Raw genomic sequence first — 22,592 nt, forward strand, 5'->3', positions numbered from 1 at the left:
GGTATAGTGACAGACAAATAGACCAATGGAATAGAATTGAAGACCCAGAAATGAACCCACACACCTACGGTCACTTGATCTTCGACAAGGGAGCTAAAAACATCCAGTGGAAGAAAGACAGCATTTTTAACAAATGGTACTGGCACAACTGGTTGTTATCATGTAGAAGAATGCGAATCGATCCATTCCTATCTCCTTGTACTAAGGTCAAGTCTAAGTGGATCAAGGAACTTCACATAAAACCAGAGACACTGAAACTTATAGAGGAGAAAGTGGGGAAAAGCCTTGAAGATATGGGCACAGGGGGAAAATTCTTGAATAGAACAGTAATGGCTTGGGCTGTAAGATCGCCAATTGACAAGTGGGACCTCATGAAACTGCAAAGCTTCTGCAAGGCAAAAGACACCATCAATAAGACAAAAAAAAAACCACCAACAGATTGGGAAAGGATCTTTACCTATCCTAAATCAGATAAGGGACTAATATCCAATATATATAAGGAACTCAAGAAGGTGGACTCCAGAAAGTCAAATAACCCCATTAAAAAATGGGGCTCAGAACTGAACAAATAATTCTCACCTGAAGAATACCGAATGGCAGAGAAGCACCTGAAAAAATGTTCAACATCCTTAATCATCAGGGAAATGCAAATCAAAACAACCCTGAGATTCCACCTCACACCAGTCAGAATGGGTAAGATCAAAAATTCAGGTGACAGCAGATGCTGGCGAGGATGTGGAGAAAGAGGAACACTCCTCCATTGTTGGTGGGATTGCAAGCTTGTACAACCACTCTGGACATCAGTCTGGCGGTTCCTCAGAAAATTGGACATAGTACTACCGGAGGATCCAGCAATACCTCTCCTGGGCATATATCCAGAAGATGTCCCAACCGGTAAGAAGGACACATGCTCCACTATGTTCATAGCAGCCCTATTTATAATAGCCAGAAGCTGGAAAGAACCCAGATGTCCCTCAACAGAGGAATGGATACAGAAATTATGGTACATTTACACAATGGAGTACTACTCAGCTATTAAAAAGAATGAATTTATGAAATTCCTAGCCAAATGGATGGACCTGGAGGGCATCATCTTGAGTGAGGTAACACAATCACAAAGGAACTCACACAATATGTATTCACTGATAAGTGGATATTAGCCCAAAACTTAGGATACCCAAGATATAAGATACAATTTGCTAAACGCATGAAACTCAAGAAGAATGAAGACCAAAGTGTGGACACTGTGCCCCTTCTTAGAATTGGGAACAAAACACCCAGGGAAGGAGTTACAGAGACAAAGTTCGTAGCTGTGATGAAAGGATGGACCATTTAGAGACTGCCCTATCCAGGGATCCATCCCATAATCAGCTTCTAAACGCTGACACCATTGCATACACTAGCAAGATTTTGCTGAAAGGACCCAAATATAGCTGTCTCTTGTGAGACTATGCAGGGGCCTAGCAAACACAGGAGTGGATGCTCACAGTCAGCTATTGGATGTATCACAGGGCTCCCAATGGAGAAGCTAGAGAAAGTACCCAAGGAGCTAAAGGGATCTGCAACCCTATAGTTGGAACAACATGATGTACTAACCAGAACCCCGGAGCTCTTGACTCTAGCTGCATATGTATCGAAAGATGGCCTAGTCGGCCATCACTGGAAAGAGAGGCCCATTGGACTTGCAAACTTTATATGCCCCAATATAGGGGAATGCCAGGGCCAAAAGAATGGGAATGGGTGGGTAGGGAAGTGGGGGGCGCTATGGGGGACTTTTGGGATAGCATTGGAAATGTAATTGAGGAAAATATGTAATAAAAAATATTAAAAATTAAAAAAAAAAGAAATACAGAACACAGCTAAACAGGTAGAATTCCTTAAAGAGGAAACACAAAAATCCATCAAAAATTATAGTAAAACACAATGAAACAGGTGATGAAATTGAACAAAACCATACAAGATCTGAAAATGTAAGTAGAAACAATAAAGGAAATCCAAAGGGAGACAACTCTGGAGATAGAAATTCTAGGAAAGAAATCAGGAACGACAAATGAGAGAATCAACAAAAGAATACAAAAGATGGAAGAGAGAATCTCAGGTGCAGAAGATTCAATAGACAACATGGACAAACAATCAAAGAAAACACAACATGCAAAGAGATCCTAGGTCAAAATATCCAGGAAATACAGAACACAATGAAAACACCTAACCTAAGGATAATAGGTATAGATGAGAACGAAGATTTTCAACTTAAAGGACCATTAAATGCCTTCAACAAAATTATAGAAGTCAACGTCCCTAACATAAAGAGAGATGTACATGAACATACAAGAAGACTACAGACCTCAAAATAGACTGCACCAGAAAAGAAATTCCTCCCAACACATAATAATCAGAACAACAAATACACTAAATACAGATAGAATATTAAAAGCAGTAAGGGAAAAAGATCAAGTAACATATAAAGGCAGGCCTATTAAAGTTTCTCCAGACTTTCCACCAGAGTCTATGAAAGCCAGAAGATCCTAGACAGATGTTAGAGAGACATGAAGAGAACACAAATGCCAGCCCAGGCTACTATACGCAGCAAAACTCTCAATTACCATAGATGGAGAAATCAAAATATTCCGTGACAAAAAACAAATTAACACAATATCTTTCCACGAATCCAGTCATTCAAAGGATAATAAATGGAAAACTCCAACACAAGGAAGGAAATTACACCCTAAAAAAGCAAGAAAATGATCCTTCTACAAACCTAAAAGAAGATAGCTGCAAGAACAGAATCCCAGTTCTAACAGCAAAAATAACAGGAAGTAACAATTACTTTTCTTTAATATCTATTAATATCAATGAACTCAATTTCCCAATAAAAAGACAGAGACTAAGAAACTGGTTATATAAACAGGACCCAACATTTTGCTGCATACAGTAAACCCACCTCAGGGACAAAGACAGATACTACCTCAGAGTAAAAGGCTGGAAAATAATTTTCCAAGCTAATTGTCCAAAGAAACTAGCTGGACTAGTCATTCTAATATTTAATAAAATCTACTTCTAACCCCAAATTATCAAAATAGACAAGGAGGGGCACTTCATACACATCAATTAGTAAAATCTTCCAAGAGGAACTCTCAACTCTAAATTATCTATGCTCCAAATGCAATAGCATCCACATTCATTAAGCCGAGAGGTGGTGGCACCTCCTTTACTCCCAGCACTAGCGAGGCAGAGGGAGGCAGATTTCTGAGTTTGAGGCCAGCCTGGTCTAAAAAGTGAGTTCCAGGAAAGCCAGGGCTACACAGAGAAACCCTGTCTCGAAAAACTAAAAAAGAAGAAGAAGAAGAAGAAGAAGAAGAAGAAGAAGAAGAAGAAGAAGAAGAAGAAGAAGAAGAAGAAGGAGGAGGAGGAGGAGGAGGAGGAGGAGGAGGAGGAGGAGGAGGAGGAGGAGGAGGAGGAGGAGGAGGAGGAGGAGGAGGAGGAGGAGGAGGAGGAGAAGGAGAAGGAGAAGGAGAAGGAGAAGGAGAAGGAGAAGGAGAAGGAGAAGGAGAAGGAGAAGGAGAAGGAGAAGGAGAAGGAGAAGGAGAAGGAGAAGGAGAAGGAGAGAAGGAGAAGAAGAAGAAGAAGAAGAAGAAGAAGAAGAAGAAGAAGAAGAAGAAGAAGAAGAAGAAGAAGAAGAAGAAGAAGAAGAGAACACTCATGAAGATAAAACCACACATTATTATTATTGTGTGTACCTCACAGAATAATAGTGAGAAACTTCAACACCCCACTCTCATCAATGGACATATCAGAAACAGACATTAAGCAGAGACACGTTGAAACTACCAGAAGTTATGAAACAAATGGATTTAGCAGATATCTACAGAACATTTTATCCTAAAGCAAAAGAATATACCTTCTTCTCAAAACCTCATGGTACCTCCTCCAAAACTGACCATATAATCAGTCACAAAACAGGCCTCAACAGATACAAAAGTATTTAAATTATCCCATACATCCTATCAGATCACCACGGACTAAGGCTGATCTTCAATAACAGCATAAATAATAGAAATCCCACTTTAACATGGAAGCTAAACAACACTAATCAATGATAACTTGGTCAAGGAAGAAATAAAGAAAGAAATTAAAGACTTTTTAGAGTTTAATGACAACAAAGCCACAACATACCCAAACTTATGGAACACAATGAAAGCACTCCTAAGAGGAAAACTCATAGCTCTGAGTGCCACCAAAAAGAAACTAGAGAGAGAATACATTAGCAGCTTGACAACACATCTAAAGGCTCTAGAAGAAAAGGAAGCATATTCACCAAAGAGGAGTAGACAGCAGGAAATAATCAAACTCAGGGCAAAAATCAACCATGTGGAAACAGAAAGAATTATACAAAGAATCAACGAAACCAGGAGCTGGTTTTTTGAGAAAATCAACAAGATAGATAAACCCTTAGCCAGACTAACTAGAGGGCAAAGGGACAGTATCCTAATTAGCAAATTCAGAAATGAAAAAGGGAGACATAACAATAGATCCTAAGGAAATCCAAAATATCATCAGATCATAATACAAAAGGCTATACTCAACAAAACTGGAAACCCTGTATGAAATGGACAATTTTCTAGTCAGATACCAGGTACCAAAGTCAAATCAGGATCAGATTAATAATATAATCAGTCCCATAACCCCTAAAGAAATAAAAGCAGTCATTAATAGTCTCCCAACCACAAAAAGTCAAGGACCATATGGGTTTAGTGCAGAGTTCTATCAGACCTTCAAAGAAGACCTAATTCCAACTCTCCTCAAACTATTCTACAAAATAGAAACAACAGGTACTCTTCATTTTATGAAGCCACAATTACTCTGATACCTAAACCACACAAAGATCCAACAAAGAAAGTGAACTTCAGAACAATTTCCCTTATGAATATCAATGCAAAATACTCAATAAAATCCTCGCAAACTGAATCCAAGAACACATAAAAACGATCATCCAGCATGACCAAGTAGGCTTCATCTCAGGGATGCAGGGATGATTTAATATACAGAAATCCATCAACGAAATACAGTATATAAACAAACTCAAAGACAAAAATCACATGATCATCTCGTTAGATGCTGAGAAAGCATTTGACAACATCCAACACCCCTTCCTGATAAAAGTCACGGAAAGATCAGGAAGTCAGGGCCCATACCTAAACAAAATAAAAGTAATATACAGCAAACCAGTAGCCAATATCAAAGTAAATGGAGAGAAGGTGGAAGCAATCAGGGACTAGACAAGGCTGCCCACTTTCTCCCTACCTATTCAATATAGTACTTGAAGTTCTAGTGACAGCAATTTGACTACAAAAGGAGATCAAGGGAATACAAAGTGGAAAGAAATAAGCCAAAATATCCCTATTTGCAGATATGATAGTATATATAGGTGACCCTAAATATTCCTTCAGAGAACTCCTAAACCTGATAAACACAGCTTCAGTGCAGTAGCTGGATATAAAATCAACTAAAAAAATCGTTGGCCTTTCTCTACAAAAAGGATAAACAAGCTAAGGAAGAAATTAGGGAAACAACACTCTTCACCATGATCACAAAGAATATAAAATACCTTGGTGTGAAAAAAAGAATTTTCAATTGAGGAATACTGAATGGCTGAGAAGCACCTGAAAAAGTGTTCAGTCTCCTTAATCATCAGGGAAATGCAAATCAAAACAACCTTGAGATTCCACCTCACACCAGTCAGAATGGCTAAGATCAAACATTCAGGAGACAGCAGATGCTGGCGAGGATGTGGAGAAAGAGGAACACTCCTCCATTGTTGGTGGGATTGCAAGCTTGTACAACCACTGGAAATCAATCTGGTGGTTCCTCAGAAGCTGGACATAGTACTACTTGAGAATCCAGCAATACCTCTCCTGGGCATATACCTGGAAGAATTTCCAACTTGTAATAAGGACACATGCTCCACTATGTTCATTGCAGCCTTTTTTTTTTTTTTATAATAGCCAGAAGTTGGATAGATCCAAGATGTCCCTAAACCATTTTTAATGGTGTTAATTGATTTCTGGAGTCCAGCTTCTTGAGTTCTCTATATATATTGAATATTAGTCCCCTATCGGACTTAGGACTGATAAAGATACTTTCCCAATTTGTTGGTGGCCTTTTTATCCTATTTACAGTTTCTTTTGCCTTACAGAAGCTTGGTTTGTGAGGTCCCAATTGAATATTCTTGATCTTACAGCACCAGCCATTACTGTTGTGTTCAGGAATTTTCCCAGTGTACCCATATTGTTGAGACTTTTCCTTACTTTCTCCTCTATAAGTTTCAGTGTCTCCGGTTTTATGTGGAGTTCCTTGACTCAATTTGACTTCAGCGTTATACAAGGAGATAAGATCAAATCAATTCCCAATATCCTACATGCTAGCTGCCAATTGAGCCAGCACCATTTGTTGAAAATGCTGTCATTTTTTTCACTGAATGGTTTTAGCTCCTTTGTCAAAGATCAAGTGACCATAGGTGTGTGGGTTCATTTCTGGGTCTTCAATTCTATTCCACTGATCTACCTGTCTGTCACTGTACCAGTACCATGAAGTTTTTTCACAATTGCTCTGTAGTACAGTTTGAGGTCATGCATGGTGACTCCACCAGAGGTTCTTTTGTGGTTGAGAACAGTTTTTGCTATCCTAGTTTTTTGTTATTCCAGATGAATTTGCAAATTGCCCTTTCTAACTTAGTGAAGAATTGAGTTGGAATTTTAATGGGGACTGCATTAAATCTGTAGATTGCTTTCAGCAAGATAGACATTTTCACTATATTAATCCTGCCAATCCATGAACATGAGAGATCTTTCCATCTTCTGAGATCTTCTTCAATTTCTTTCTTCAGACACTTGAAGTTCTTATCATACAGATCTTTCAATTCTTAGTTATAGTCACACCAAGGAATTTTATATTATTTGTGAGTATTGTGAAAGGTGTTGTTTCCCTAATTTCTTTCTCAGCCTGTTTATCCTTTGTGTAGAGAAAGGCCAATCATTTGTTTGAGTTAATTTTATATCCACCTTCTTCACTGAAGCTGTGTTTACCCGGTTTAGGAGTTCTCTTGTAGAATTTTTAGGGTCACTTATATATCCTATCATTTCACCTGCAAGACTTCTTCCTTTCCAATTTTTTATCCCCTTGATCTTCATTTGTTTTCTAATTGATCTGTCTAGGACTTCAAGTACTATATTGAATAGGTAGGGAGAAAGTGGGCAGCCTTGTCTAGTCCCTGATTGTAGTGTGATTGCTTCAAGTTTCTTTCCATTTAGTTTGAAGTTGGCTACTGGTTTGCTGTATATTGCTTATATTAAGTTTAGGCATGGGCCTTGAATTCTTAATCTTTATAAGACTTTTATCATGAACAGGTGCTGGATTTTGTCAAATGCTTTCTCAGCATCTAATGAAATGATCATGTGGTTTTGTCTTTGAGTTTGTTTATATAGTGGATTTCGTTGATGGATTTCTGTATATTAAACCATCCCTGCATCAATGGGATGAAGCTTACGTGGTCATGATGTGTGGTCCTTTTGATGTACTCTTGGATTCAGTTTTTGAGAATTTTACTGAGTATTTTTGCATAGATATTTATAAAGGAAATTGGTCTGAAGTTCTCTTTCTTTGTTGGCTCTTTAAATGTTTTAGGTATCAGAGTAATTGTGTCTTCATAGAATGAATTAGGTAGAGCACCTATTATTTCTATTTTGTGAAATAGTTTGAAGAGAATTGGAATTAGATCTTCTTTGAAGGTCTGATAGAACTCTGTAGTAAGCACATCTGGTCTTGGACTTTTTTTGGTTGGAGAACAATTAATGACCACTTCTATTCCTTTAGGGGAAATGGGATTGTTTAGATTGTTAGTCTGATGCTGATTTGAGTTTGGTATCTAGTAGCTGTCTAGGAAGTTGTCCATTTCATCCAGGTTTTCCAGTGTTGTTGAGTATAGGCTTTTGTAGTAGGATCTGATGATGTTTTGGATTTCTTCATGATCTGTTGTTATGTCAGCTTTTTCATTTCTGATTTTGTTAATTAGGATACTGCCCCTGTTCCCTCTAGTTGGTCTGGCGAAGGGTTTATCTATCTTGTTGATTTTCTCAAAAAACAAGCTCCTGGTGTGGTTGATTCTTGTACAGTTCTTTTTGTTTCCACTTGGTTGATTTCAGCCCTGAGTTTGATTATTTCCTGTTGTCTACGTCAATTTGCTTCCTTTTGTTCTAGTGCTTTTAGGCATGCTGTCAAGCTGCTAGTGTATTCTCTCTCTAGTTTATTTTTGGCAGCACTCAGAGCTATGAGTTTTCCTCTTAGGAATGCTTTCAAGTGTCACATAAGTTTGGGTATGTTGTGGCTTCATTTTCATTAAACTCTAAACAGTCTTTAATCTTTTTCTTTATTTCTTCCTTGACCAAGTTATCATTGAATATAGTGTTGTTCACCTTCCATGTGAATGTTGTTTTTTTATTATTTATGTTGTTATTGAAGATCAGCCTTAGTCCGTGGTGATCTGATAGGCTGCATGGGATAATTTCAATATTTTTGTTACCTGTTGTGGCTGATTTTTGTGACCAATTATATGGTCAATTTTGCGAAATATACCATGAGGTGTGAGAAGAAGGTATATTGTTTGTTTTAGTATAAAATGTTTTGTAGGCATCTGTTTCATAACTTGTTAGTTACAATGTGTCTCTGTTCAGTTTCTGTTTCCAGGATCTGTCTATTGATGAGAGTGGGGTGTTGAAGTCTTCTACTATTTTGGTTTGCAATTCAATGTGTGCTTTGAGCTTTAATAGAGTTTCCTTAATGAATGTGGATGCCCTTGCATTTGGAGCATAGATATTCAGAATTGAGAATTCATTTTGGAAGGTGCTTCCTATTATTTTTTGTTGTCAGAGTTGGGATTCTGTTCTTGTGGCTATCTTCTTTTATGTTTGTTGAAGGAATACTTTCTTTTTTTCTGGGGCATAATTTCCCTCCTTGTGTTAGTTTTCCCTTTATTTTCCTTTGAAGGGCTGGGTACATGGAAAGATATTGTGTGAATTTCATTTTGTTTTGGAATACCTTGTTTTTTCCATATATGGTAATTGAGAGTTTTGGTGGGTATAATAGCCTGGGCTGGCATTTGTGTTCTCTTAGGATCTGTGTAACATCTGTCCAGGACCATCTTTGGTGTAATTCTAATAGGTCTGCCTTTATATGTTACTTGACCTTTTTCCCTTGCTGATTTTAATAGTCTATCTTTATTTCGTGCATTTGTTGTTTTGATTATTATATGTCTGGAGGAATTTCTTTTCCGGTCTAGTCTATTTTGAGTTCTGTAGGCATCTTGTATGTCCATGGGCATATCTTTCTTTAGGTTTGAAATACTTTCTTCTATAATTTTGTTGAAGATGTTTACTGACCGTTTAAGTTGAAAATCTTCATTCTCATCTATCTTAGTCAGGGTTTTTATTCCTGCACAAACATCATGACCAAGAAGCAAGTTGAAGAGGAAAGGGTTTATTCAGCTTACACTTCCATGTTGCTGTTCATCACCATAGGAAGTCAGGACTCGAACTCAATCAGGTCAGGAAGCAGGACCTGATGGAGGGCCATGGAGGGATATTCTTTACTGGTTTGACTCCCCTCTGGTTTGCTCCGTCTGTTCTCTAATAGAACCCAAGACTACCAGCCCAGAGATGATCCTACCCACAAGGGGCATTTCCCCCTTGATCACTAATTGAGAAAATGGCGTATCTCATGGAGGCATTCCCCCAACTGAAGCTCCTTTCTCCATGATAACTCCAGCTTGCGTCAAGTTGACACAAAGCTAGCTAGTACATCATCTATACCTATTATCCTTGGGTTTGGTCGGTCTTCTCATTGTGTCCTGGATTTCCTGGATATTTTGAGTTAGGATATTTTTTCATTTTGCACCTTCTTTGATTATTTTGTCCATGTTTTCTATGAAATCCTCCATCTCTTGTATTCTGTTGCTGATGGCTCCTGATTTCTTTCCTAAGATTTTTATCTCCAGAGTTGTCTCCATTGGGATTTTGTTATTATTTCTACTTCCATTTTTAGATCTTGGCTGGTTTTGCTCAATTCCATCACTTGCTTGTTTGTGTTTTTCTGAAATTCTTTAAGGGACTTTTGTGTTGCCTCTTTATGGACTTCTACCTAATTTAGCAGTGTTCTCCTGTATTTCTTTAAGTGTTCTGTTAACGCTCTTCTTAAACCCTCTACCAGCATCAGGAGATATGATTTTAAATCTGATTTAAATTGCTTTTCAGTTGCGTTGGGTTATCCAGAACTCGCTATTGTGGGCATACTGGGTTCTGAAGTTGATGAGTAGTCTTGGTTTCTGTTAGTAAGATTCTTCTGTTTGCCTTTCACAGTCTGGAAATCTCTGGTGTTAGATGTTGTTGCTATTTCTGGCTGGAGCTTGCTCCACCTGTGATTCTGTTAGTCTCTGTCAGCACTCCTGGGAGTCTAACTCTCTCCTCAGTCCCCAGTGGTCAGAGCACTCTCTACAGGCAAGTTTTCCTTTTGCAGGGAAGGTACACAGAGGTCTGGTGCTCATATCTGCCTCCTGTCTGAGGTCCAGAAGGGACCCTGACCAAGAAGCTCAGTTGCTTCTGCAGCCCACGTGATTTACTGCATGGACTTGTCTTTGAGAAACCTGGGGTACAAGATGGTGCTCTCACCTGAGTCCTGGCTTCTGAGCCCTCCCTGGATGACAAATCTCCTCTAGTGGGGAAGGTGCCCAGAGGTCTGGATCTCAGCTCTGTCTTATGGCTGAGGATGAAGGCCCAAAGGGACCCTGTTCAAGAAGCTTTGTTGCTTCTGTGGCCTGCATGATCTCCTGCTCAGAGTGGTCTCTGGGAGGCCCAGGATTCTAGATGACACTCTCACCTGGGTCCCGGGGTCAGAGCACTCTCTGGAGGCCAACTCTCCTCAGTGATCCTAAGATCCTGGGTGTGCTAGGGCACCTGCTGTGTGGAAAGTCCTCCAGGGACCATTTGTAGAGTGTGCTCAAGCTGGCACTGGGCTGGTACCAACCAGAACAAACACCAGTCACTGGACGGGCATGTTTCCTGTGTCCCTGTTCCTGCTCACACAGGCCACTCCTGGTTTTTTTGAAACAGATGTTGTGTTCCACTCACTAGTAATCCCAAGGTACTGAGTGTGCGAGGACACCTGTGGCACGGACAGTCCTCTGAGGACCATCCATGGAGTTCATGCCCAAGGTGGCAAAGGGCGAAAACTATTCTTAACAATAGAACAACTTCTTGGCGAATCAGCATCCCAGACCTCAAGCAGTACTATAGAGTGATAGTGATTAAAAACTGCATGGTATTGGTACACTGACATGCAGGTGGATCAACAGAAGAGAATTGAAGACACAGAAATGAGCACACACCTATGATCACTTGACATTTGACAAAGGATCTAAAACTATCAAGTGGAAAAAAAAGACATCATTTTCAACAAATGGTACTCGTTCAACTGATCAGTATGTAGAAAAATGCAAAATGATCCATTCTTCTCTCCTTGTACAAAGCTCAAGTCTAAGGGGATCAAGTACCTCCACATAAAACCAGATACACTGAATCTAATAGAAGAGAAAGTCTTTGGGGAAAGTCTTTGAACACATGGGCACAGGAGGAAAGTTCTTGAATAGGACATCCATGGCTTATACTCTAAGGTCCATCTATAAATGGGACCTCATGAAATTGCAAATCCTCTGTAAGGCAAAGGACACTCAATAGAATGAAAAAGCAACCAACAGTTTAAGAAAATATCTTTACTGGGCGTCCGCTTCAGTGCTAACAAGATGGAAGCTGGTAGGGCTGTGGCTGCAGTGCCTGACTGTTGGCTTCTGCCCTATGCACCTCATAAGTGGAGCTCCTTTTCCTCCACCTACCTTCCCAAGTAAGAGAGTTGGTGGGGACTCCAGCGAGATCACCATCTTGTTTCCCAGGTCTCTGAAAGACCAGTCTGCACAGGAGAGCAGGCCTCAGAGGCAACAAAGCTTCTTTAACAGGAGTCCTTCAGGCCTTCATCCTCAGCCAGGAGGCAGATCTGGGACCCAGACCTCTGTGCACCTTCTTCACCAGAGGAAAATTGGCCTCCAATGAGGGCTCTAACCCTGGGACTTGGGTGAGATCTCCATCTTGTATCTCAGGTCTCTCAGAGACCAGTCTGCGCAGGAGAGGGTGCAGGCCACAGAAGCAACAAAGTTTCTGGGGCAGGGTACCTTCACACCTTCATGTTCAGCCAGGAGGTGGAGCTGAGTTCCAGAACTCTATGCTTGTTCCCTGCAAAGGAGATCTTGCCTGCAGAGAATGCTCTGACCACTGAGACTCAGGAGGGAGTGGGACTCCCAGGAGTGCTAACAGAGGCTAAGGGATTCACAGGAGGAACAAGCTCCAGCCAGAGACAGCAAGAACTTCTAACACCAGAGATTACCAAACTGTGAAAGGCAAACATACGCATCTTACTAATAGAAACCAAGACCACTCAGTATCATTAGAACTGAGGAGAGCACTGATAAATAGGTATAAGACCTTAAAGAGGAAGCACAACAATCCCTCAAAGAATTATAGGAAAACACAACCAAACAGGTGATGTAATTGAACAAAATCAGACAAGATCTAAAAATGAAAGTAGAAACAATAAAGGAAACCCAAAGGGCAACAACTCTGGAGATAGAAATCCTAGGAAAGAAATCAGGAACCATAGATTCGAGCACCAGCAACAGAATAAAAGAGGTGGAAGAGAGAATCTCAGGTGCAGAAGATTCCATAGAAAACTTGGACACAACAATCAAAGAAAATTCAAAATGCAAAAAAATCCTAACACAAAACATCCAGGAAATCCAGGACACAATGAGAAGACCAAACGTAAGGATAATCGGTATAAATGAGAATGGAGATTTTCTTTTTTCTTTTTTTTTTTTTTATGTTGCATTTATTTATTCTCCAGCTTGTACAAACTGGATGTAGAAGCATAAACATAGTACATTTCTACCATCTTCAACAAAAATATAACCAATATGTACAATTATTGTATTAAAAATACAAAAGGGATACAGACTCCACCAATGTCTTTCTAAAAGACATACAGGTACAAGTGGTATCAAAAGTATGAGGAAATCACCAGTTAATTGTACATTCTGCACTTGACATCACAGAGCGAACTGAGATTAGCAGTCCTATGTTCTACAATTACTTAATGCTTAGATAACATCTGTGCAATTTGTGGTAGAGCTAGAGTTTTGTCTTTCTATATGCACATGAGGTCCATAGCCTATAGAGTAAAACTGGCAATAATGCATATTACATGTAAAATTACAAATGCGTAAGTGACAATGTGATACAGAAGTAGACAAACGCCATGACATAGAAGAGAATTATTAAATAAAGCACTGACATTGTTTGACACAGTGAAAAAACACTGCAATTCGACCTTTAAAATTTGAAGCTATTTACGTTTATCTACTGATCAATATGATCAGCTGAATTTAATGGAAAAATCCAAGATCAGCAGCCCCTCACATCTGAGTTCTACTCGGATTGGCAGCCTTCACTTTTCCGGAGTCTGTGCAAAAACAACACAAGAATAGATCGGCGGGGTCATTTTCAGTCATTCTAGGGCTAGCAGCAGCTATGAGCAGACGGGCGCTACACTTAGGCCTTCTCCATATGCAGCGTCCCCAAAGCCACTTACAGGTCAGTCTTTGGTGACTAACCACTTTGCAAAGGCTGGCGTATTTAACCATGTTTGTGACCTTTAATCATGTTTAAAGACATACTCTCTGGTGCCAATCCAACAAAGGGAGGCTGTCTTGAAAGAGCAGTACAAACAGCTGGCATTCGCTCCAACACCCCAAGCTGCCTCACTGCAATGCTATCCAGAATGGAGATTTTCAACTTAAAGGGTCAGTAAGTATCTTCAACATAATTATAGAAGAAAACTTCCCTAACCTAAAGAAAGACATGACCATGGACATACAAGTTGCCTACAGAACTCAAAAGAGACTGGATCAGAAAAGAAATTCCTCCAGACACATAATAATCAGAACAACAAATGCACTAAATAAAGATAGAATATTAAAAGCAGTGTGTGTGTGGGGGGGGGCTGGAAAGATGGCTTAGTGGTTAAGAACACTGACTGCTCTTCCAGAGGTCCTGAGTTCAAATACCAGCAACTACATGATGGCTCACAACCATCTGTAATGAGATCTGGAGACCTCTTCTGGAGTGTCTGAAGACAGCTACAGTGTACTTACATATAATAAATAAATAAACCTTTTTTAAAAAGGCAGTAAGGATCTAGAGACTGCCATATCCAGGGATCCATCCCATAATCAGCCTCCAAACACTGACACCATTGCATACACTAGCAAGATTTTGCTGATCGGACCCTGATATAGCTGTCTCTAGTGAGACTACGCCGGGGCCTAGCAAACACAGAAGTGGATTCTCACAGTCAGCTATTGGATGGATCACAGGGCCCCCAATGGAGGAGCTAGAGAAAATACCCAAGGAGCTAAAGGGATCTGCAACCTTATAGGTGGAACAACATTATGAACTAACCAGTACCCCAGAGCTCTTGACTCTAGCTGCATATGTATCAAAAGATGGTCTAGTCAGCCATCACTGGAAAGAGAGGCCCATTGGACTTGCAAACTTTATATGCCCCAGTACAGGGGAACGCCAGGGACAAAAAGTGGGAGTGGGTGGGTAGGGGAGTGGGAGGAGGATATGGGGGACTTTTGGGATAGCATTGGAAACGTAAATGAGGAAAATACCTAAGGAAAAAAAAGAAAAAAATAAGGCAGTAAGGAAAAAAGTTCAAGTAGCATATAAAGGCAGACCTATTAGAATTACACCAGACTTCTTACCAGAGACTGTGAAATCCAGAAGATCCTGGACAGATGTTATACAGATCCTAAGAGAACACAAATGCAAGCCCAGGCTACTGTACCCACCAAAACTCTCAATTACCATAGATGGAGAAACTAAGGTATTCCATGACAAAACCAAATTCACATAATATCTTTCCACAAATCCAGCCCTTCAAAAGATAATAAGGGGAAAACTCCAACACAAGGAGGGAAATTATGCCCCAGAAAAAGCAAGAAAGCAATCCTTCAACAAACCTAAAAGAAGATAGCCACAAAATCAGAATCCCAACTCTAGCAACAAAAATAACAGGAAGCAACACTTACTTTTCCTTAATATCTCTTAACATCAATGGACTCAATTCCCCAATAAAAAGACATAGACTAATAGACTGGCTATATAAACAGTACCCAACATTTTTCTGTATACAGCAAACCCACCTCAGGTACAAAGACACTACCTCAGAGCAAAAGGCTGGAAAACAATTTTCCAAGCAAACGCTCCCAAGAAACAAGCTGGAGTAGCCAGCCATTCTAATATCGAATAAAATTGATTTCCAACCCAAAGTTATCAAAAACGACAAGGAGGAGCACTTCATATTCATCAAAGGTAAAATCTTCCAAGATGATCTGTCAATTTTAAATACCTATGCTTCAAATGCAAGGGCATTCACATTAATTTAAGAAACTTTGCTAAAACTCAAAGCACATGTTACCCCTCACACAATAATAGTGGGAGACTTCAACAACCCACTCTTATCAATAAACAGATCCTGGAAACAGAAACTAAACAGAGACACAATGAAAATAACTGAAGTTATGAAACAAATTCATTTAACAGATACAATTTTCAAAACACATGAAACTCAAGAAGATGAAAGACCAAAGTGTGGATACTTCGTTCTGTCTTAGAATGGATAATGTAATACCCATGGAAAGAGTTACAGAGACAAAGATCGGAGCTAAGATGGAAGGAAGAAACATCCACAGACTGTCCCACCCAAGGATCCATCCCACAAAAAAAACACCAACCCAGACACTATTGCATATGCCAGCAAGATTTTGTTGACAGGACCATGATATAGCTATCTCTCGTGAGGCTATGTGAGTGCCTGACAAATACAGAAGTGGATGCTCTACCGAATGGAACACAGGGCACTCATTGAATTAGCTAGAGAAAGTACTCAAATAGCTAAAGGGGTCTGAAACCCTATAGGAGGAACAACATTATGAAGTAACCAATAACCCCCAGAGCTTTTGTCTCTAGTTACATATGTAGCAGATGATGTCCTAGTTGGCCATCAATGGGAGAAGAGGCCCTTGGTCTTGCAAAGATTATATGCCCCAGTATAGGGGAATGCCAGGGCCAGGAAGCAGGAGTGGCTGGGTTGGGGATCTGGGCGGTGGGAGGGTATAGGGGAATTTCAGGATAGCACTTGAAATGTAAATGAAGAAGATATCTAATAAAAAAAAGATCTGTATCAATCCTATGTCCAATAGAGGGCTAATATCCCACAGACACAAAGAACTCAAGAAGTTAGACTCCAGAGAACCAAATAGCCCTATTAAAAATGTGGAAAAGAACCATGGACTAAGGCTGATCTTCAATAACAAAATAAATAATAGAAAGCCAACATTCACGTGGAAACTGAACAACACTCTTCTCAATGATACCTTGGTCAAGGAAGGAATAAAGAAAGAAATTAAGGACTTTTTAGAGTTCAATGAAAATGAAGCCACAACATACCCAAACTTATGGGACGCAATGAAAGCATTTCTAAGAGGAAAACTCATAGCTCTGAGTGCCTCCAAAAGGAAACTAGAGAGAGCACACATTAGCAGCTTGACAACATACCTAAAAGCTCTAGAACAAAAGGAAGCAAATTCACCCAAGAGGAGTAGACTGCAGGAAATAATCAAACTCAGGGGCGAAATCAACCAAGTGGAAAAAAGAAGAACTATTCAAAGAATCAACCAATCAAGGAGCTGGTTCTTTGAGAAAATCAACAAGATAGATAAACCCTTAGCCAGACTCACTAGAGGGCACAGGGAAAGCATCCTAATTAAAAAAATCAGAAATGAAAAAGGAGACATAACAACAGATCCTGAAGACATCCAAAACACCATCAGATCCTTCTACCAAAGGCTATACTCAACAAAACTGGAGAACCTGGATGAAATGGAGAAGTTCCTAGACAGATACCAGGTACCAAAGTTGAACCAAGATCAGGTTAATGATCTAAACAGCCCTATATCCCCCAAAGAAATAGAAGCAGTCATTAATAGTCTCCCAACTAAAAAAAGCCCAGGACCAGATGGGTTTAGTGCAGAGTTCTATCAGACCTTCAAAGAAGATCTAATCCCAGTTCTTCACAAACTATTCCACAAAATAGAAACAGAAGGTACTCTACCCAACTCATTCTATGAAGCCACAATTACTCTGATACCTAAAACACAAAAAGACCCAACAAAGATAGAAAACTTCAGACCAATATCCCTTATGAATATTGATGCAAAAATCCTCAATAAAGTTCTTGCTAACCGAATCCAGGAACACATCAAAACAATCATCCATCCTGACCAAGTAGGTTTCATCCCAGGGATGCAGGGATGGTTCAATATACGGAAATCCATCAACGTAATCCAGTATATAAACAAACTCAAAGACAAAAACCACATGGTCATCTCGTTAGATGCAGAAAAAGCATTTGACAAGATCCAACACCGATTCATGATAAAAGTCTTGGAAAGATCAGGAATTCAAGGCCCATACCTAAACACGATAAAAGCAATCTACAGCAAACCAGTAGCCAACATCAAAGTAAATGGTGAGAAGCTTGAAGCAATCCCTTTAAAATCAGGGACTAGACAAAGCTGTCCACTTTCTCCATACCTATTCAACATTGTACTTGAAGTCCTAGCCAGAGCAATTCGACAACAAAAGGAGATCAAAGTTATACAAATTGGAAAAGATGAAGTCAAAATATCACTCTTTGCAGATGATATGATAGTATATATAAGTGACCCTAAAAATTCCACCAGAGAACTCCTAAGCCTGATAAACAGCTCCGGTGAAGTAGCGGGATATAAAATTAACTCAAACAAATCAATGGCCTTTCTCTACACAAAGAATAAACAGGCTGAGAAGGAAATTAGGGAAACAACACCGTTCTCAATAGTCACAAATAATATTAAATATCTTGGCGTGACTCTAACAAAGGAAGTGAAAGATCTGTATAATAAAAACTTCAAGTCTCTGAAGAAAGAAATTATAGAAGATCTCAGAAGATGGAAAGATCTCCCATGCTCATGGATTGGCAGGATCAACATTGTAAAAATGGCTATCTTGCCAAAAGCAATCTACAGATTCAATGCAATCCCCATCAAAATTCCAACTCAATTCTTCAACGAATTAGAAAGTGCAATCTGCAAATTCATCTGGAATAACAAAAAACCTAGGATAGCAAAAACTCTTCTCAAGGATAAAAGAACCTCTGGTGGAATCACCATGCCGGACCTAAAGCTCTACTACAGAGCAATTGTGATAAAAACTGCATGGTACTGGTATAGTGACAGACAAATAGACCAATGGAATAGAATTGAAGACCCAGAAATGAACCCACACACCTACGGTCACTTGATCTTCGGCAAGGGAGCTAAAAACATCCAGTGGAAGAAAGACAGCATTTTCAACAAATGGTGCTGGCACAACTGGTTGTTAACATGTAGAACAATGCGAATCGATCCATTCCTATCTCCTTGTACTAAGGTCAAGTCTAAGTGGATCAAGGAACTTCACATAAAACCAGAGACACTGAAACTTATAGAGGAGAAAGTGGGGAAAAGCCTTGAAGATATGGGCACAGGGGGAAAATTCCTGAATAGAACAGTAATGGCTTGTGCTGTAAGATCGAGAATTGACAAGTGGGACCTCATGAAACTACAAAGCTTCTGCAAGGCTAAAGATACCATCAATAAGACAAAAAAACCACCAACAGATTGGGAAAGGATCTTCACCTATCCTAAATCAGATAAGGGACTAATATCCAGTATATATAAAGAACTCAAGAAGGTGGACTCCAGAAAGTCAAATAACCCCATTAAAAAATGGGGCTCAGAACTGAACAAAGAATTCTCACCTGAGGAATACCGAATGGCAGAGAAGCACCTGAAAAAATGTTCAACATCCTTAGACATCAGGGAAATGCAAATCAAAACAACCCTGAGATTCCACCTCACACCAGTCAGAATGGCTAAGATCAAAAATTCAGGTGACAGCAGATGCTGGCGAGGATGTGGAGAAAGAGGAACACTCCTCCTTTGTTGGTGGGATTGCAAGCTTGTACAACCACTCTGGAAATCAGTCTGGCGGTTCCTCAGAAAATTGGACATAGTACTACCGGAGGATCCAGCAATACCTCTCCTGGGCATATATCCAGAAGATGTCCCAACCGGTAAAAAGGACACATGCTCCACTATGTTCATAGCAGCCCTATTTATAATAGCCAGAAGCTGGAAAGAACCCAGATGTCCCTCAACAGAGGAATGGATACAGAAATTATGGTACATTTACACAATGGAGTACTACTCAGCTATTAAAAAGAATGAATTTATGAAATTCCTAGCCAAATGGATGGACCTGGAGGGCATCATCTTGAGTGAGGTAACACAATCACAAAGGAACTCACACAATATGTATTCACTGATAAGTGGATATTAGCCCAAAACTTAGGATACCCAAGATATAAGATACAATTTGCTAAACGCATGAAAGTCAAGAAGAATGAAGACCAAAGTGTGGACACTGTGCACCTTCTTAGAATTGGGAACAAAACACCCAGGGAAGGAGTTACAGAGACAAAGTTCGTAGCTGTGATGAAAGGATGGACCATTTAGAGACTGCCGTATCCAGGGATCCATCCCATAATCAGCTTCTAAACGCTGACACCATTGCATACACTAGCAAGATTTTGCTGAAAGGACCCAAATATAGCTGTCTCTTGTGAGACGATGCCGGGGCCTAGCAAACACAGGAGTGGATGTTCACAGTCAGCTATTGGATGTATCACAGGGCTCCCAATGGAGAAGCTAGAGAAAGTACCCAAGGAGCTAAAGGGATCTGCAACCCTATTGTTGGAACAACATGATGTACTAACCAGAACCCCGGAGCTCTTGTCTCTAGCTGCATATGTATCGAAAGGTGACCTAGTCGGCCATCAATGGAAAGAGAGGCCCATTGGACTTGTAAACTTTATATGCCCCAATATAGGGGAATGCCAGGGCCAAAAGAATGGGAATGGGTGGGTAGGGAAGTGGGGGGCGCTATGGGGGACTTTTGGGATAGCATTGGAAATGTAATTGAGGAAAATATGTAATAAAAATATTAAAAATTTTAAAAAAATGTGGAAAAGAGGTAAACAAAGAATTCACAACTGAGGAAACTTGAATGACTGAGAACACCTAAGAAATTGTTCAACATCCTTAGTCATCAGGGAAATAGAAATGAAAATGACCCTGAGATTCCACCTCACACCAGTCAGAATGGCTAAGATCAAGAACTCAGGTGACAGCAGATGGTGTCAAGGATGTAGAGAAAGAAGAACACTCCTCCATTGCTGGTGGGATTGCAAGCTTGTACAACCTCTATGGAAATCTGTCTAGTGGTTCCTTAGAGAATGGGACATAATACTCACCTGAGGACCCAGCTCTGCCACTCTTGGGCATATACCCAGAAGATGATCCAAAATGTAATAAGGAAACATGCTCCACTATGTTCATAGAAGTCATATTTATAATAGCCAGAAGTTGGAAAGAACCCAGATGTCCCTCAACAGAGGAATGGATATAGAAATGCAATGTAATACTACTCTGCTGTTAAAAACAATGAATTTATGAAATTCTTAGGCAATTGGATGGATCTGGAGGATATCACCCTTAGTGAGTAACTTAGTCACAAAATATCACACATGCTATGGACTCACTGATAACTGGATATTAGCCCAACAGTTCAGAATACTCAAGATTCAATTCATAGATCATATGAAGCCTAAGAAGAAGGAAAACCAAACTGTGGGTGCTTCAGTGCCTTTTAGAAGGGTGAACAAAATATTCACAGGAGGAAATATGGAGACAGAGTGTGGAGCAGAGGCTGAAGCAAAGCCTCTCCAGAGACTGCCTCACCTGGGGATCCATCCCATAAAGAGCCAGCAAACCCAGAAGTTATTGTGGATGCTTGGAAGTGCTTGCTAATAGAAGCTTGATATGGCTGTTTCCTGAGAGGCTCTGCCAGAGCCTCACAAATACAGAGGAGGAAGCTTGCAGCCAAATATTGGACTGAGCTCCTGGGTCCCAGTGGAGGAGTTGGAGAAGGGACTGAAGGATCTGAAGGGGTTTGCAGCCCCACGGAGAAAACAACAGAGTCAACACGCCAGACTGCTGCAGAGCTCCTGGGGACTGGACCACCAACCAAAGAATACACATAGAGCAACCCATGATGCTGGCCACATATGTGGCAGAATATGGCCTTGTTGGACATTAGTGGGAGGAGAACCCTCGGGCCTGAGAATGTTCGATGCCCCAGTGTAGGGGAATGCCATGGCAGGAGGACAGGAGTAGGTAGGTGGGGGAGCAACCTCATAGAGGCAGAGGGAGAGGGATGGGATAGGGTGTTTCCAAAGGGGAGATCAGGAAACGGGTAAACATTTGAAATGTAAATAAAGAAAATATCGGCCCCTTCCAGTCCGACCAGCATCCGAGTAGCTAGGGCGCAGAGTCTGCTGACACCCGCCAGGTACTCAGGACACCCACTACGGGATCTTAAGACTTATGGTGTGTGGAACACAACCTCTGCTCCAATCCAATCATGTGGGACCTGAGACTGCATTAGTTAGGGAAGCAGAAAACCCGGCCTGAGTAGGGGCACAAGCCCCTTCCGATCAGACCAGCAGTGGGGTAGCTAGGGCGCAGAGTTGGCTGACACCTGCCAGCTACTCACAACACCAGTCACGGGATCTTAAGACTTCAGGTGATCCAGCCACCCTCCCGGCCAGAGGACAGGTCCCCTCCCGCCCCGGAGCCCTTTGCCTCAGGATCAGTGGGAGCCATCTTGGTTCTGGGACTCCACCGAACTTAGGAACTTAGTCTGCACAGGTGAGAGTGTGCACCACAGAAGCTGACAGCTTCTGGGACAGGTGGGAGCCACAGAGCTACTGAGGCAGCACCCTTTTCGGGCCCCAGACATCCGGCCACCTTCCTTGCCAGAGGACAGTTGTCCACCCAGCCCGGGAGGCTTTTGCCTCTAGATTGGCGGTAGCCATCTTTGTGCCGGGACTCCACCAAACATAGTCTGCACAGGTGAGAGTGTGCACCACACAAGCTGACAGCTTCTGTGACCCGCCAAACCAACACAGCTTCTGGGAAAGGTCCTGTTTTGGGCCTTCATCTTTGACCAGGAAGAAGTCCAAACACCAGATATCTGTGCACCTAACCTGTAAGAGGAGAGCTTGCCTGCAGAGAGTGCTCTGACCACTGAATCTCAGAGGAGAGAGCCTGTCCCCCAGGTCTGCTGACAGAGGCTAACAGAATCACCAGAAGAACAATCTCTAAACAGAGACAACTATAAAAACTAACTCCAGAGATTACCAGATGGCGAAGGTAAATGTAATAATCTTACTAA

Source organism: Mus caroli, unplaced genomic scaffold (genome assembly GCF_978045245.1).
Source record: "Mus caroli unplaced genomic scaffold, Mus_caroli_1 scaffold_12, whole genome shotgun sequence".
Taxonomy (NCBI): domain Eukaryota; kingdom Metazoa; phylum Chordata; class Mammalia; order Rodentia; family Muridae; genus Mus; species Mus caroli.